Source organism: Pongo pygmaeus, chromosome X (assembly GCF_028885625.2).
Source record: "Pongo pygmaeus isolate AG05252 chromosome X, NHGRI_mPonPyg2-v2.0_pri, whole genome shotgun sequence".
Taxonomy (NCBI): domain Eukaryota; kingdom Metazoa; phylum Chordata; class Mammalia; order Primates; family Hominidae; genus Pongo; species Pongo pygmaeus.
In genome coordinates, this window is record NC_072396.2 from 114,620,726 (window position 1) to 114,639,467 (window position 18,742).

The 18,742-nt window shown below is 44.6% G+C and overlaps 1 protein-coding gene across 1 annotated transcript in view; it reads left to right on the forward strand.

The window, feature by feature from the left end:
- The first annotated feature begins 1,103 nt into the window (after nt 1-1,103).
- The window catches only part of RTL9 (retrotransposon Gag like 9), a 41,216-nt gene continuing 23,577 nt past the window's right edge, over nt 1,104-18,742 (forward strand). The window contains exons 1-2 of the mRNA XM_054473167.2: nt 1,104-1,438; nt 5,040-5,173. The gene's annotated coding sequence lies outside the window, so the exon portion shown is untranslated. The remainder of the gene's footprint in view (nt 1,439-5,039; nt 5,174-18,742) is intronic.

Sequence of the window (18,742 nt, forward strand, 5' to 3'; positions counted from 1 at the left end):
GACTGAGGCTCAGAGAGGTTGAGTGACTTACCCAAAGTCCCACAGCAGAGATGAGATTTGAAGTCAGGTCTGTTTGCTTTCAGAATCTTGCGTATATCCCCAGTTCCCTTGCCCTGTGTCTTTCTGCTGCATCCATGAGGCAAAATCCCAAGTCTGGATAAATTTAACCGACAGTTTCCTCCTCTGTACTTATGCCCAGATGGAGGAACATTGCTGGAGAAAATCCCATCACTTTGTTGGTTAGTCCCACCAGAAAGTCATAGTTTCCAACCTCAGCGGGGCCCTCGACTCAGCTAAACAATCCTTCTAAGTAACTGTCCTGACAATAGCACTTGCAAACTTTCTCCACTGCCCTCTGGAGTCAGACTGTCTGGGTTAGAGTCTGCTTTGGCCACTTCCATGCTCCATACCATGCCAGCCTTTAAGAAAGGATGAAGTGGAGGAAAAAGGATGAGGGGAAAGGGAAGTGATATGTATTGAGTGTCTTCTAGGTACCAGCCACTGTGCCAGGTGCTTTGCATGCAGTATTTCATTTAATTCTGCCAGCAGCCCTGCAAGGGCAATACTCTTGTTATTTTTGCTTTACAGAGGAGGAAGCTGAGGCACAGACAGGTTAAGTCACTCACTAACGTGACACAATTTGTATGTGGAGAAGCCATCTCATTCGTTTAGACCTTCCTTATCTTGATGAATTATTGTGACAAGCTGCTAAATGGCTCCCCTGTTACCTATCTCATGCCCTACAATCTACCTTCCATTCTGTTGCTGGGACAATCTTTCTAAAATGCACATCTGACTGTGCTACTACTCTGCTTAAAGTCCTTCCAGAGCTTCCCCTCAGTCTTCAGAATGAAACAGAAACCTTTGATCTTAATGATTTGGCCCCATCCTTCCTTTCTCACTGCATCCACTACCACTTGCCCATGCAGTCACACAGAACTATTTTTGGCCACCTGATGACACCTTGCTTTCTTCTGAAGAAAGAAGAAAGCATATATATATATATTCTCTGCCTCCCCATCCTCCACACCCTTTCCTGCCCACTTTAAATGTTCCTCTTCTGTGCGTTCACAGCATTCATATTTATCCCAGTGTGTTATAATTTCCTGCTGTCTTGTCTGTTTCCCCCATTAAACTGGAAGCAGCTTGAGAACTGGGATTGTGCCTTAGTCATCTCTGTACTCCCCAAGGCCGTAGCACCAGAGCCATGGTTAAATCTATGTTTGCTGAATGACTGAATTAATGAATGAATGGAGTGAATGAAAGAAGAAAAAGCTCTCACTTGGAAAGTTTAGTGACATGAGCTGTATGGTATCTGATTCTTGGCTGAAGCTGCTGCAGTTTTTCCCTATGACTACAGTGCTATAAAAATATGTCTGCACGTGGATAAAGACTGGAAGAGAACTTTCCACACAAAACTAAGAGTTGTGTTAGAGTGGTGAGTGATGGGTGCTTTTTTCCCCATTTTCAAAATGTTCTTTAGTGCTGCTTTTGGATTGTTTTGGCAATGTAGCAGACATTGTAGAAATGGAATTTGGGGCTCCCATGGAGGAATCGACAACCAATATGTATTGATGCCCAATGTACTCTGCTGGGTTCTGGGTGCTGTGGGGAGACAGGTGGGTAAAGGCGACTCATTCTGACTCAGGTTTGCATGGTCAGGAATGTTGCCAATTAGGTTGGATTTGCTGGAATAAAATGAGAACTTTCAAGAATTTTCCAAGCTCCTGGGTTGAGGTATTTCTTTTCTCCCAAAGCCGGGCCGCAAACAAAGATGGCTTTTGTTTGCAGTAAAGTACTCATTCCTTCAATTTTGTCCTGCAAAGTGACTTCTATAGCTTTGGGAGTCAGGTTCGCTGAGTGGGGAAACTGATTGTCCATGCTTCATTCATTTAGAAATGACCAAAAACGTTTGCCTTTTCTGGCTCTTGAATAAAATGTTTAGGAATTTCATTGGCAAAATGATGAAATTGTTCCTTTACTGCTGCAAGATTTCCAAAACTATATATCGTGGGTTAACTTAACCCAGAAGAAGCAAAAAAAAAAAAAAAAAAAAAAAAAAATGGGAAGCAGACTCAGATGATGAATACTCTGCCTTAATTAGGTGCTTACTCACTCTGCCGTGGCAAGGCAGTGTGTTCTGGACTTTGGAGATATCTCATTTAAAACTCTCAACAGCCTGTGGGGAAGGGACTGTTATTGTTCTCATGGTAGAGATGGTCAAACTGAGTTTCATAAAGGCTCAGCTCTGAAATCATGAGACCAGGATTTGAAGCCGAGTTCAGCTGGTTCCATGGGCACACACTAACCATCTGGCAATGGTGCCTCTAGACTAGTCTGGCTACAAAGGGACAGAGGTATGTATTTATTTTGATTTAACGAACCGTTGTTTAATGTTTACCATGTCCCGGGCACATGGTAACTGCTTTACAAATGTTAGACTATTTACTCCTCAGAGACAACCCTGTGAGGAGGTACTATTATTAATATCATATGACAGATGGGAAAATGGAGGCACAGGGGTGTTAAATCACTTGCCCGGGGTCACTCAGGCTAGCATGTGACAGAGCTAGAGTTACAATCCAAGTGGCCATGTTCAGGTGTGTGGCCCATTACCTTGACTCTGTGCTGGTTAGCATGCTACCCCCTGTGCCCTGTCTGTATAGCTCTGGCTCAGAAACACTGAAGACATGGGCCTCTTTTTGTAGTTTTGTAACAGATTTGTACTTTTTAAAGTATCTTCCACCATTAAAGCCCTACGTTCTGCTTCTAAGGGTCCTGTGGGGTTGGTGGGAAGGGTGAATACATACTCCTGTCCTTCTATAGCAAGATTAGCTTAGAGGCAAGGTTGCCCAGTGGTTAGAGCATGCCCATGGTGCCAGCTGAACTCAGCTTCAAATCTTGGCCTCATGATTTCAGAGCTGAACCTCTCTGAACGTCTGTATCACTATCTTTGCTAAAGGAAGAGGAAGCTTTCTCCCGATATCTTCATTTACTTCCAGTTTTCGGTTTTTGGGGGAAAGCTGGGTTTCCTCCACAGCTAGGCGCTGGGTGGCGAAGGGCTTTTGGACTGTCACCGCTTTTCATTCAACAGAGACTTCAGGACAGCCCCCTTCGAAGGCAGTCAGTTTGGGGTCACCAGGAACAGACAGAGTGCTCTTCCCTACCGCACTCATCCCACCTAGTGCCATCTATCCTTACCCACTCTGAATCCCTCCTCTCGGCACTGCCTCATTCCCCAGAGCCGGGCCTAGACAATGGCGGCTGCTCAGCTTGGAGGGAGGGGGAGTGAAGAGGCAGCAGGCCCAACCTGCCAGCTTGAAAGCTTCATTTGACAGGGGAGGAGGCACATCTGGTTTGGGTTTTCAATTCAATTCAACAATGATTTATTGTGGGTCTGCTAGCTGCAGAGGTTATGGGCTAGGCTAGGCAGCAAGAGATGCAAAGATAAGTAAAATATTGTCTGTGCCTTTAAAGGAGTTTTCTAGGTTGTAGGGGTGTGTAGACCCAAATGAGCATTTTTTTTTAATGTGATAAGTCCTGTGCTTAGCAGTTTACCTTGCCTACATTATTATGTCTTTGCATCTTCCCAGCAGGTTTTGTGATGGAGGTGGGTAAACTATTATCACTTCATTTTATACACATGAGGAAACAGAGCCTCAGAGAGGAAGAGACTGGCCCAAGGTCACATGGTTAAGAACGTACCAAACCAGTTCTGGAACTATTACATTCTTCTGCTCCCCAGAGATGATGAAGATGATGATGATGACAAAAAACACTTACTGAGCTCTGGAGGCCAAGTCTTGTGCTATGTGGGCTGCAGATATTATTTTATTGGCAACTTCCAACATCCCATTGAGGCTGATGTTGTTATCCCTTTTTCTAGAAGAGAAAATGGAGGTAGCCTTGGGAAGTGATGGAGTTCGAATTTGAAACCAGGTCATTCCAGTCCACCAGCCTGTACCATAAAAGAGGTAGACACAGGGTGCCACATTCAGGGGCAAGAGCAATGAATTGTGCCTGGAAAAGCTTCATGCCAGAGATGGCATTTACATTTGGCCTTGAAGGGTGAGATGGGGTTATGATTGGTAGAGTTGGGAGAGAGGGCATCCCAGTCAGAAGGGATATTCTGAGCAAAGAACCCAAAGAGATGACTTGTGGAGCATTTTGATTGAGAGGCTGTAGGTTCATCTGGGAGGCAGGCCGGGGACTCTGGGTGTAGAGGAAAAATGTGAAAGAAACCAGAGACACGCCTGATGGTCTAACACATTTTTGTCAAGTTGAGGTTCTTATTTTTTAAATTAAGAGCAGGTACTCTGCCCCAAAGGCTTTTCAAATGATACTATCTTGCAACCCATGAGCAAACACACTCGAGTCTCTCACTGTGTAAATACTACTGTGCTGAGAGCTGCGATGAATACAGAAGAAAACAACTCAATTCCTCAAGTGTGTGCCGAAGGCCCCCGTGTGGTTGAGGAGGCAAGATACACACAATCAGGAAAAGCAGCAGCTAGCACAGGCGGTTAGTAATCAGGGCCAAATGAGTTTTTCCAGCCGTCAGATTTCAAGGAACATGAACGAGAGGAAGGCAGGCAAGCTTAAGACCGGGTGGGGCAATCAGTGTAGCTAGCATCAAGAGCTCTGGCGAGGCCTCCCTTCCCCAAACTGCCACGGTCTCCAACCATGTCTTGACCTCCCAGAGTTTGTTAGGGAAGATGGGACCTTATGGGATCAGAGACAGCGCATGGGAGCTGGGAAACGGAGCCGAATACCTGATATTCCTGATTCTCCAATTTTCTACACTTATTCTCATTTCCCGGCAGCTCCTCCAGCTGCTGAATTGTATGTGTATGTGTGAGCCGTATTTTAAATTAAGCAGTGAGTTCTTTCAGCTCATCATAAACATGCTAAAAAGCTTCAGCCACGGCCTGAGCCCACCCCCGCCCTTTACACACACAGGCAGCAGCTGGGGCCACTCGACCCCACACTCTAATGTGCATTGCCTATGACTCACCAACAAAAACGACTGTATGTTTCAGTCTCCCTGGGTAGCTGATTCCTAGTTGTGGTGGGAAATCTCAGTCCGATTTGGAAGGCAAAGGGCCTCAGCCCCGCCCTACTGACTGTGAATTCTACAACATATGGAGCGCCTACCTTGTGCAAGGCATTGTGGGTAAGTCCATTCATCTCTCTGGGCTTTCCATTTCCTCAGCTTCAAAATGCATGTACTAATCCTGCCGGCTTTACCTCCCTCCTAGGGCTCTGTGTCTCAGCCACACTGGTCTTTCAATTTCTTCAACATTCTCTGTCTTTTCCCGCCCCAGGGCCTTTGCACGTTCTCCTGCCCGGACTGCCCTTCCTCTTGCTTTTGGCATGGGAGGCTCCTTCCTAACCTTTCAGTCTCAGCTTAACGTTACCTCCTGAGAAGAGCCTTCTCTGACCACCCACAGTTAGATGCCTCCTGTTCCTCCCTTACATTTCTTTTATTAGCAATGCTTCCTTAACCCCACTTACTGCTCTGGGTAATTATGTCTATTTATATTTGTCTATTTATGGATGTCTCTCCCACTGGAATGTAAGCTCCAAGAGGACAGGGACCTTGTCTGTGTCACTCAGCAATGTGTCCCTCTCCTCTAGAGTGGTGCTTGGCACATAGTAGGCTGACATAAGCAAAACCATCTGGAAAATATTTTCTTCCTGAGGTTCTTGCCAGACATATGGTTGCTGAGGGAAAAATTATGGCAGAACTGTGTCATTCCATAGGAAAAAAAATCAGGCTAAAAGGGAAGAGTTTGTTGAAAACAGTTCTGTTTTAGAAACCAGTCCTTGGAGTCTCATCGCCAGACACAGTCTTATGAAATTAAACAAAAGAAATAAAAAGCATGAAAAGCTAAGTTTTTATTGGGTATTTACTATGTGCCAGGAACTGTTCTAAGTGTTCTACACAGATTATCTCATTTAATCCTCATCATAACCCAATGACGTCAACTCTATTATTAGCTCCATTTAACAGATGAAGGAATTGAGGCTCTGGGATGTTAAGAAAAGTGCCCAAGGTCACACAGCTAGCAAGAGGCAGAACCAAAAGTTGAACTCAAGGCAGTCTGAGTCCAAGTCCACAAACTAAATCATCTATGCCACCTGCAGCCCCTACCTCATGTTACCCTACACCTCCCACGCCACCCCCAGGCACGATTCTACTACAGCACTGGCCACATTGCAGAACAGGGGTTTGTTTACTTGTCTGTCCTTCCTACTAGACGAGGAGCTTCTCAAGTGCAGAGACTGGATCTTACTCATGTTTGCTTCCCCTGTGCCTGGAAGAGAGCTTGTTCTGGAATAGCTACCAAGGAATATTCGTTGAATGAGCAAATGAGTGAGGGAGTAAGTGAATCCATATTCCTTAATATTTTCAGGCTTCAGGCTTATGGGCTCATGTGTATTTCCCTGGTCAAGCATAGCACTGGGTACAAGGGTATTCTGGTGCAAGAGGTCCCTCTCACCACAGGGTACAAGGAGGACTAGCTCCGACTGGGAAAATCAAAGCAGTGTTCCACAGAGCAAGGGGCTTGATCCAAAAGGTTTCATTTTGTCATCGGTCTAAAAAGTAGCTGGACCTGTTTAGGACTTAAACAAACTTTCAGTGTTCCAATCCCATCTCAAATCCTTTGCAGAATGAGGCAGGGTGTGGGGAGGTGGTGGTGGGGCAGTTATAAATAAACAAATACCCACAAACCGGCTGGTTTTTTAAACAGAATTTGCTTCAGTCAGTGCTGCACCACATTTTCCCAACTGGCCTCCGTCGTGAGAACAAGTGGGAACTTTCATACTGAATGGCTTTATTTTTATTCCGACCAGATGAATGGCAGGAGTTTTGGCTCGGGAGGCAGGTTTCCGATCCTCAGCACACAGTTTGCTGCCCTACTGTGCCCCGTCTATCACACACAGCGCCCTGCACAACATACCCAGTCATTGCATCTGCTGCCTCAGCCCTTGAAAATAATTGGGTCATTGTTTTATTACGCCAGCGAGAGAGCTGCAAGCCTGTTAGGATTATGTCATTGATATTTGCGTGAAAAGGCAATCATGATATGCTGGTCATTTAACACAGCTGGGAATGCAACTGTGTTGTCATTGTTTAAAGTTCTCATCCAGCCCCTCTGACTTTGTTGCACAGCCCAGCCAGTGTAAATGGATCACTCTGATGTATGTCACCTTTAAAATGCTTTCTAGCCCTTCAAGGGACCAAGCAGGATTTAACTCTTTTCATGCACTTGGACTTTGCTGCTTGTAGGCACAGCAGTCTGAAGGTGAGAGATGCTTGCTTTTCATGCATGTGGGAGTTGTACACCCTAGTGGCAGGTTGCTGCAATACAGTGTCATTTGTTCACTAACTGCTGATCAGAGCCAAGAACAATTTTGGCTCAAGAACAAATGAGACCTAATGTCTGCGAGGGAAGACTGTAGATAAGTCACGGGTCAGAGTTGTGTTGCGACTTGTATTGTGTGCTGGTTTCAGTAGGACTTGTGCTTTCATTGCAATTGTCAGTATGCTTAAGCAGGAGTCTCTGCTAATGTAATTCGAGCATATTTGCATTTATCGACAGGTATTACTGATGGCAGAACATCTTATTTCCACACAAGGCAATGAGTAACATTGATTATAGAAGTGTAAACAAAGCTCAGATTCATGTGCCAATTTGTCTATTTCAACTCATTGATCCTCTTCTTCCACTGGCATGCTAGCCTGAGTTTTATGGCATATGGCCATTAAAGTATTCTTCAAAGGAATCTGTTGCAGACACCTGTTCATCCCTCTTCTGGTCCCAGTCCTTGCCAAACCAGCTCTGTGCCTTTGCCAACCACCTTGAGGTGTGACAGGAAAAGCTGACCCAATAAGGGAGTCAACTGAAGGGATGGAGTGGCTTAGATGCAAATCGCCAAATCCCAATGGCCATGGCTATAAGGAACACAGGTTCCTGAAGTTTTCTTGGCAACTGGCTCCAACTGCTTTGCCTTCTGGGTGCTTTGGTATTTGTGTTGTTCTAAGTTCCCAGTTTTGATCTATTTTTGCCTTATGGCTGCAGCTTCCCTTTCTGGAAAATGGGGCTCTGGCTGGGATCAAATGAGAGAACACACCCAGACTTGGCATAGTGCCTGGCACAGAGTAAGTGCTCAACAAATGGTAGCTGTTGTCTCTTTTTCCCTGTCCGGGTTTCTTCTGGTTCTGTTCTCTGTACTTCCAGTATTGGCCCAGAACCAGGACCTGTTCCCTCCCCTGACTGGCAAGTCAGATTACCTGGCCCTCAGACAAGCTGGGCTCCCTTTTCTGGCAGCCTTTTGTTGTCCTTACCTGTTGCCATGTGCCACTCAGTGTAACCACAGGCAGACCTCTGCCAATTGCTGACATTAACCTATTGAATCCTGGCAGAGAAGAATAAGTTTGCAGACTGGAATTTGCATGTCTGGGCCAGATACGAGACCAGGAGGCAAAGCCATATATTTACCTGTCCTCCCCAGTTGTGAGCAAATCACCCACATTCTGGTTAAAACCAGATGTTTCACACCCATGACTGCAATGCCACACATCAAACAGTTGCTTACAAAGAACACAAAGTGGTTTTCACATCAGAAATGTAACCTGCAGGTCACTTCTCAAATTTCCTAGCAGCAACTACCATGCCTGGGTATTTTTCCCTTAAAAATGACAACCTTGTTGGGTCTCTTGTAGGGACTTTAATTTGGAAGCCCTGGGAGAACTTATATGCTCTTTCCAAGAGGGTCTCTGATGGCTTTAATTCACATGGAGTTAATATATTGGAAAAGATAAGAGATCTTCCCCAAACTCACCTGCTCCTTGAAAATGCTATTCAGTTGCCTTGGCGAACAGCCAATCCAAACATTAAAAAAGAGATAGAGAATGCAGGAATCCTAAATGCTATTCTCAGTGCATGTCCAAACAAGAACTGGGGGCTGAGGGGCAAAGAACAGAAAGAGGAGAAAAGACAGTTTTTGTAGCCTAGGCCGTGAGTTGATCCCGCCCTGTCATGTCCTGTACCCTTCATGCTCATAGAGCAGACAGAAGAGGCCGGGCGTGGTGTCTCACGCCTGTAATCCCAGCACTTTGGGTGGCCGAGGCAGGCAGATCACCTGAGGTCAGGTGTTGGAGACCAGCCTTGGCCAACATGGCGAAACCCTGTCCCTACTAAAAATACAAAAATTAGCCGGGCATGGTGGCACATATCTGTAATCCCAGCTACTCGGGAGTCTGAGACAGGAGAATTGCTTGAACCTGGGAGGTTGAGGTTACAGTGAGCCAGGATTGTGCCATTGCACTCCAACCTGGGCAACAGAGTGAGACTCGGTCTCAAAAAAAAAAAAAGAAAAAGAAAAAGAAAAAGAAAAAGAAAGAGGAAGGAGAAGGAGAAGGAGAAGAAGGAGAAGGAGAAGGAGCAGATGTGGTGGCATCATGACTTTTCTGCCAGGGTTAATTGCTCAGCCTGAGAGTCTCTCCAGGCTGGCAGGTCACACTAGAGCCAAGAGTGAAGGGTCCATTCAGTAAGGTCACTGCCATGATCAGTTCTCAACCACTTTAACTCAGTTTTTCTGTTGCTGCTTTGTTGGTTAGTGGTGTGTTTGTTTCCACCCATTTGGGAGAAGGGTAGGAAAGGAACTAAGATGATCAACTATTCCATATGTGTCAGGCCCTGTACTTGTCTTTTCAAACACTTATTCACACTCTGAAGGACTCTCTCAGATCCAGCAACTGTGTAGATATGATGTGAAATAGCATCACATCATCTATGCATTCACCGGGAATGGTTTGTTCTGATCACGCAATTTTTTCCAGTGCTTCCAACGTTAGGTGTTGCATGGTAAGAAACAGGTGGTTAAGTATTGAGACAGTTCTTATTTGGAATTGTCTCTTCCTCCTTCTCCTCTCAGGCAGATGCTGAAGGATGTCTGTAGTTTTTTCATGGCATTTTGCTAAAGATGCACATTCATTAATTCATCAAATAGCTTTTTTTGAGACATTATGAGTGAGGTGTTGTGCTATGATATGCTTTATATACCATATCTTATTTCATCCTCATCACAAAGCTGTGAGGTAGGTACTATCATTATCTTAATTTTACAATGAAGAGACTGAGGCTCAGGAAACATAATGCAAGGTCACACTCAGTTAATAAGTTGAGAGGTAGGATTCAAACCCAGGTTTATCTGACTCAGTTACACTACACTTCCTCCACATAGCATATTGTGGGCCCGTCACAGCTCTTGAGGACAAAATTCATCCTTAGAAAAGTTTTCTTACTCCACTTTTTGCTGATACTACTGCTGCTGTTGCTGCTGCTACTACTATTACTACTACTGCTACTGTTTCTCCTCCTCTATTTATCCAGAACTGCATTTTTCCAGCACTCCTAGGTGCTTTGAACCCAGCTACCAGTTGTAGAGTTCAAACCCAGGCCTACATGAGTCCCTTGCACCCATTCTACTTTTGTGCACTGCTTGTAATGTAACACAGGAGGTATGGGACATCCATAACTCAGGTAGGTAATTGACTGCAAGCTTGACACTCACTCACCAATCATTTATTGAGCACATATTAGATGAGCAACCTATGGCTCCTGCCCTGGAGTTGTTCATAAGACCTTCCAGGCAGACAGCTATGGGACGAATACACTTGAATTTATTAAATCTACCTCAGGCAAAAAACCAAGCATGTAATTATAAATAGTATATCAGAGTATGTGTAAATGGGGTTCTGTAAAAGGTTTGAAAGGGGCAGGCCTGGGTTAGTGGTGAGAACAAGGAGCAAGAAGGCTCTGCCACCAAATAACAACATGAGTGTTGTCCCGTTAATCTCTCTGGGCTTCTGTTTCCAGATCAAGGACCTCAAAATAATAGTCATAGTCACCATTTATTGAGTGCTTTACTGTTAACCAGGCAGTATGCTAGGTGGTTTTCATTTAGTCTTGACAACAGTATTCTCGCTTTCCCTTTTCTACAGCTGAGACTCAGAGACATTAGGTAATGTCTAGGTCACACAGCTCTTCAGTGACCAGTTGTTTCTATGTCAGAATCCTCTTATAATCACTGAGTTGTATCGCTTCCCTTGCCTCCTGCTCCCAAGTCAAGTATTCTCTACTATGTCGCCTGAAAATTAAAATTAAAATCAAGGATAATCTTGTTCAACTGAGCCAAGAGGATAAACATTAGAAATAGCAATTAGTAGGTAGAAATGTTGCCAGGAAGAGCTATACAAAAGCACAGAAAGGCAACCAAGGGAGTTAATGATGGGGGTGTGGCAGGGGTTGCATGTTGATGGGTAATTGGATCCTGGCCAGCTCTTACCTTCTTCCTTCACCTTCCCACTCCGCAATTTCTCAGGCTTCTCTAGAGAGCACAACCCACCTAGAGACAGCCTGTGCTGCCACAGGAGGGCACCAGGCCAGGAATGGCAGGCCTAGGGCAGTGGGGCTCTGGGCTGGGAACCATAAATAACCACTTTAATGAAAACCAGCTTTGGCCAAAAGCCTTGTCATTTCTTAAGAGGTTCTGTGCTTCTTCTAATGACCTAGTTACTTGAGAAAGGCCTAGCCTAACATATACAACAACAATAACAGTTGCCCTATAGTGAGTACTTACTATGGGCCAGGGCCTGTGCTAAACAGTCACTAATTCATTTAATCTTCACGCAGTCCTACAGGAGCAAGTACTATTATTTCCCCCATATTACAGAGCAGGCATCAGGCTGAGAGAGGCTAAGTCATTTGCTCAAGATCATATAGCTGGTTGGAGCTGGAATTTGAAGCCTGAAGCATCTAGTTCCAGGGCCTGAGCTCTTTAATTCCTATATTTAATGAATGTCTGTTGAAGGAATAAACAGATGAATGAATAGACAAACGTATTTATTTCACTTCACTTTAACAAACATTAATTGAGTGCTCTGTGTCAGCTCCTGTGCTAGGCATTGAGGATTTATAAGTTTAGCGGGCGCGCGCACACACACACAAACACACACACACACACACACACACACACACACACACACACACACATCCTGCATGGCCCTTGCCCTCCAGGGGTTCACAAAAGCATTCTCTATTGTGGCTTGATTTCTTTTGGAGAGAAGTAATTTGAATGTCTTGAACAGCAGTTTTTAATGATGCTATTAAATTTAACCTAAAGTGGGGGTTGTGCACTGGTGAGCAAAGTGTTTCAAATGAGAATGTGTCTTTGATTAATCATCGATTCAGCCAGAGAATAGTTACTACCAGAATGGAGCTGCAACTCCTATTATATTAGCTAACTCTTCTTCCATCTATCATGTCTCTATCTTGTCGAACCTTCCCACGATACAGAAGTTATCTGTACCCTAATGGACAATTATCCCATCCATCATTCCTGCTGGTCTTGTTGATTGCTGGTAGTCTACTTGCCCACGGAGGAGACTTACAAATAGTCATGACCAATGATGCACTGGAAAACTGCTCATTTTTAGACATTTTAAATCTATGTAGAATGAATTATTTTTCAGGCTGTACTTAAGCTGCATTTGCTTTGTTGGTTATGTAAGAGGAGATATGAATTCCTTACCTATGTGTGAGACATGGCATCTGAATATTTTTAAATTCCTCTGGGCAGCAGCCCTATACATATTTGTTAAAATGATGAAAGAATAAAGTAAACATACCTAGAGTAATTCCAGAGGAGCAGACTTCATACCTGGAGCTCGGGTGGGTGGCCATCATGTCAGGGTAGTCACCGTCTTCCTTTTCCTTTGTAAGTACTTTGAGGAGAATCCCAAGTTGATTAGGGTCAAGGTGAGGACTCATGGTGCTGAAAATAGGGATTGAGTGGACAATGAGAGATGCCTGTTGAATTCCCTGGGACTATTGCTATGAGATTTGAGGGCAGAAATGCCCCCCTCTCCTATGTCCTACCCTAAGCCTGGTAACACATTTAACTTTTTGTTACAGTAACTACCATGCCCAGTAAAATTGGAGTCACTGGTTGCCCAGGGCAAAAACCCAAGAGTTGTAGTTCACTCATCTTTATTTCTCACCTCTACATTCAGCCAGTCACTAAGCTCTGCCAAGTGTATTTCCTAAGCATTCTTTGAATGTCACCTCTTTTCTCCATTCCTACTGCCAGGGCTTTAGTTCAGGACTCCTCCCACCTCCAGACATCTCTTGCCTTGATTCCTACAATACCTTCCGGTTTTCTCACCTTCTCTTGTTTCTCCTCTGTGACCATTCTCCCCAAAGTGGCCTGAGTGATCTTTCAAACATGCAAATCAAATCATTTCACACCTCCATCCCCTCCACTTAACACTTGTAAATAGCCTCACAACACCTGAGACTTGAGGCTCTCAAAATATGGGTCCTGGGGCCAGCAACACCAGCATCTCTGGCAGCTTGTTAGAGTACATACTCATTAGAGTACCTACTGAATCAGAAACTCTGAGAGTGCTCACCCGACTCTGTGTTTAACAGCCCTCCAGGTGATTCTGATGAGCACTCAAATTTGAGAACTGGCCCCCTAGAGCCATGGTTCTCAATCCTGGCTGCACATTCAAATAAATGGAAGGAGCTTTTAAAAGTTCTAATGCCTCTCCTGCAGCGTAATTAAATCAGTTTCTAGGGGTGGGATCCAGTCATAAGTATTTTTTTTAAAGTTCCCCAGGCGCTTCTAATATACAGTCAAGGCTGAGAACTACTGCTCTAAAGGAGGAAGTCCAAACTCCTTAGCTTGGCATTTAAGGTCTATCTCTTTGGTCATAACCACCCCCAACCCCATGCTCTTGCTTGTTCATTCTAGAATTGAATCACAGGGAGTCATTTACAATTCTCTTAGAGCCACACATGGTCTCTTACCTCTGTGCATTTGCACACATCATTCCCACTGCTGTGCCCATCCCTTCCTCCCTCCCTTCACCCAGCTAACACCATCTCATCTACAACACATAGCTCAGAAGGCACCTCTAAGGAGCAGTTTTCCCCGCCCGTCCAGTCCAGGTTAGATGCCCCTCCTCTGTACTCCCACAGTGTCCACAACATATCCACAACACTGGATACATTCTCTTGTTCTTCTCTGGTTAGTTGTCTGCTTTCTCTACCAGTCTGAGAGCTAGGATCCCCACCTGGCACACAGTAGATGTTCCATGATTCTGTACGTCTTGTTCCCTCTTTTTGGAGTGACCTTCTGTGCCTTGTCTGTGGCCTTCAGGATGCAGCTCAGATATCACTTCTTGGGAATCTCAGAATTCTCTGTCTGGACCCTTTCTCTAGGCTCCCACAACAATCTAAATGTAATCTGATCCTAGCCCTTAGCACACAGGGCTATCAGGCTGCCATAGTCTGTTTACTTATCTGCCTCCCTCACTGAACTGTAAGTAACTTGAGGTTAGGGACAGAGCCTTGTACCTTCCTGTATCCCAGCTTCTAGCACAAACACTAACACATTATAGGTGCTCAATAGCCATAACCATCTGCAGAATGAATAACTGAATCAACGATGACCTTTTCCTCTTCTCTATATCATCAGCCACTATTTCTGTCCAGGCCCCCATTGCTTTATTGCAATAGCCTTCTGACTATTTCCCATCTCTCCTTTTTCTCTGATGCCATCTGAACACTCACCCCCTCTCCAAGATTTGGCTTTCTAAAACCACAGTCACCCTATCCCTCCCCTGCTCAAACACTTTCAGTCATTCCTCATTGTCTGCAGGGCAAATTTCAAAGTGGAATTCCAGATCCTTCCTTCCCAAGAGTGGTCTGCCTTCCCAACCATACCTCCCCCTATTCCCCTATGGAAGACCAGACACATCATCTGAGGGTCCTGGTGCAAAATGAAAATGTGGAACTCTGTGTTAAAAAATAATCAAGGATTTCAAGATAGCAGCAAAGGAGAGCATTAAACCAAGCATAGGGCTCTTCTGAGTTCAGGGTCCAATGCGATGGCACAGGTCTGCCCCTACGTGTATCCAGCGCACTGGCCAAATGCACTTGCTACTCCTTCAACTGCTCTGTAGGTTCACTTTCTCCATGGCTTTTATCAGACTGTTCCATCTCTTCTACCCCACTAGACAATTCAAAGCTTGTCTTCCCTGTAGATCCACCCTGTTCTTCAAGAATTGCTCAATTCTCATCTCCTACTGTTCCAGACCACAGTAGTTTCTACCACACAGCCTGATATTAATAATTATTTTTATATGTGTGTAGTCTTGCCTCTCTACTGAATTTTAAGCTACTTGAGGGCAAGGACTCTATTTCGTTCATCTTTATTTCTTTTATAGACTTAGCATAGTACTTTGTAATCATCTCACTTGATGAATGACTCAGGGAAGAAATAATACAACTCCAGTCATTGAGTTTGCCAAAAAATAATAGACACTGAAATCCTGATTTAAATCCCTCATTATTAGCTATGTAACATTGAAGGAGTCACCTCACTTCTCTTTGCTATCTATAAAAGGATGATACTTAGAGAAAAAGTTTTTTTTTTTTTTTTGTTTTTTTTTTTGACAGAAGCTTGCTCTGTTGCCCAGGCAGGAGTACAGTGGCATGCAATCTCAGCTCACTGCAACCTCCGCCTACTGGGTTCAAGTGATTCTCCTGCCTCAGCCTCCCAAGTAGCTGGGATTATGGGCACATGCCACCATGCCCTGCTAATTTTGTATTTTTAGTAGAGATGGGGTTTCACCATGTTGGCCAGGCTGGTGTTGAACTCCTGACCTCAAGTGTTTCACCCGCCTCGGCCTCCCAAAGTTCTGGGATTACAGGCGTTGAGTCCACGCCTGGCCAGAAAAAGTAGTTTTTTGTTAGTATCTTGTTCTTTGGCAAGGTTTTCAAAATCTTCTTTTGTTTTTTAATACATGTAAAACTTTTTTAATATTTTATATCACCTAATTGCAATACCTGAGGTCTTTGAAGACCTGATTCTGTTTTCATTGTTTCTGGCTTCATCATGTTCTTTGTAATTTTGGATTATGAGTTCATGTTCAACCTGACTTTATCCTCGGTAATCCTATGAAAACTGGGTTGTGGGCATGTTCTTCCAGGGAGGATTTGTGTTTGGTTCTTCCAAGTGCATCAGGGCACTATTAATCCAGGACTTCTTCCAGTGAATTGTTTAGTCCCAAAGGCAAGGGCCATGTCTTCTTTGTCTATATGATCCCAGTGCTTAACTCAGGGACTTGTAGATGCTCAACATATATTTGTTGATTGAGTGGATGAATGAATATGGTACTTTACCAGCTTCTCTTGGAAGCCCAATAAGAATTGTGACCTCTGGTATTAACAAACAACAGTAGGCACATCAGGAAAATAATAATTACTAACATTTATTGAGCAACGATTATGTGTCAGGTATCATTCTAAGTGCTTTGTGTGTATTAACTCATTTAATTCTCACTATGATGCTGTGAGGTAGGTTACTATTATTATCTTCACATTACAGAGGAGGCACCAGACTCAGACAGGCTGAATAACTTGGCCAAGGTCACATAGCTAGTGAATGGCGGAACACAGATATGAACCCAGGCACCCTAGAGACACATCTACTCACCACCCTGTATTGGAGAAGAGATCAACAGTAGTGACAGAAGCAATAGAGTGGAAATTTTCAGTATTGCCAAAACTATGAGAGCCATATAGGCCACACCAGGCATGAGAAGGAAGTTGGCATGGTCTTGTGTTGTCAGTTAACCCTTGTATATAGGGTTTTCATTTCCCAACTAGAAAAGGAGGAGTTTGAAAGCAGGAACCATGAATTACAGCTCTTTGAAATGATCAACATAGATTTGCTGAGTGAATAAACGACTGTTTTGAAATTAAACACAGGAGTGCTTTGAATAAATTACTTTGCATCTTGTATGTCAAACTGAAATTGGTGAGACATCTTTCACCTTGTGTTAAAAACTAAAAATCCCTAGATGTGGTCATAACATGGCTGGTTATAATGACACCTTGCATTTGTACTTGTGTATGATACTCAAGACTCCCTGAGAAAAGCAATGAAGAAACTTGGATTTTGCCTTCATAGGCCCTGAGGCTGTCAGGAACCAAGGGCCACTGTGTTTGTAATCCATTCCTTTGGCTGCTCTCCAAATCTAGGAGGACCTGGAGGAAAGGGGGGCTTTATTTTCTATCTTTGCCAAGATCAGGAAATAATTTGTGAACTCTCAGTAAACATTCTGGGGGCCTTCCCTCTAACACTGCTTTGGTGGAATAATATCTCCAGTTTTCACCAATCTTGGTTCAATATTTACCTGGGGGTTTGCAGTGATGATGGGGACAGGGCTCCAACATGAAGTGAAGGTTCATGAGAAGGAAAATGAGGGGAAGGCTGTGTGTGTGTGTGTGTGTGTGTGTGTGTGTGTGTGTGTGTCTATGTGCTGGCTGAGGGATGAAGGTGGGAGGAATACCAGGATTCTGAAGCAATGAGAGCGGGATTGGGAGACAGAGCGCATGCTGAAGAAGAAATAACTCACCAATTCACATGGGCTCCTTTTCAAGGGTTTTTCTTTATATAAACAATTTGCCTGGTTCCAATTAGAAGCCCACATTAGGCAGTTAGCTCCAATTTGGCAGTTCATTCTTAATTTGGCTTTCCTTATGGGTGGGAGGGAGGGCTGACAGTTAAAAGGTTGATGGGAAAAACCTTGGTAACCTGGTGTGAAGACAGACCCTGGGATCAGAAGTTTGCCCTGATGACTTTGCCAATGTGTTCATTGCCCCTGTCCTGCTTGGGGCGCATACAGCAGGCCCTTCTTTCTCATACGCCCTTGACAAACCGGGACTCACTGCTAGAAAACCCCTGGGGAAGTCATTGCTGAAGACTCTAATGTGGGGCACATTAGGTTTGAGGAGCAGGGGGAACATTCAGGCAGCTGGCAAAGTCTGGGCTACCAGGAGAGATTTGGGAGTTAGAAGCATATTAGGTGAGAGCTGACACTGTCCAAAGGGAGTATATAGAAAGAAAAGCAGAGGAAAGGGCTCATGGAGTCATTACAGCCTGTGAGGTGGGAACAGGGTTTGGGAGTACTAAGGGTTTGGGGAGGGTTTATATATTTATTCACCCATTCATTTATTCAACATTTCTTGAGCTTTATGGCAGATGCTGAGTTGAAGAGGAAGCTGGGGATTTAAGAGGGAGAAGAGTTAAGAGGGGATCCCTGGGTGGATCCAGATGAAGGAGAAGGGAGGGGCTAAGTGCCTAGGCTCGCTCTTGCCAGGAGAGCACATCTGTTAACACAAAGCTGCATCTGTATCTCAGCCAGCTCTCTTCCATTTCATCTCCTCCTCTCTACCCACGCTCGCAAGACACATGGCGGCTTCCTACTTCCTTGTACCACTCCACCCCCCACCGGGTTCTTTCTAGGCACTTAGCTGTGGCATCAGCAGCACCCCTTCTGAGAGATCAGGCAATCCCCAAGGGTGAGTGGTGGTGGTAGTGGTGGGGAGGGTTGATAGCTTCGAGAGAAGAGCTGGAGAAGGCGCTATCTGGCTGTAATTAGCCCCAGCTGCTGTTGCGAGGCAGCGTTGGGGGCCGTCAGGAGTGTAAATGCATGTGTATGAACCTGTGAGCGTGGCACCTCATTGCTATCACTCTATTTTTCACTGTATTGTGTGCTGGCTGCAGCCTCGCTGCTCTGAAACCCCTCCTGTCCCTGAGGATCCCGAAAGACAGAGTGTTCCACAGGCAGCACCAGCTTGAATCACTAATGCTATTA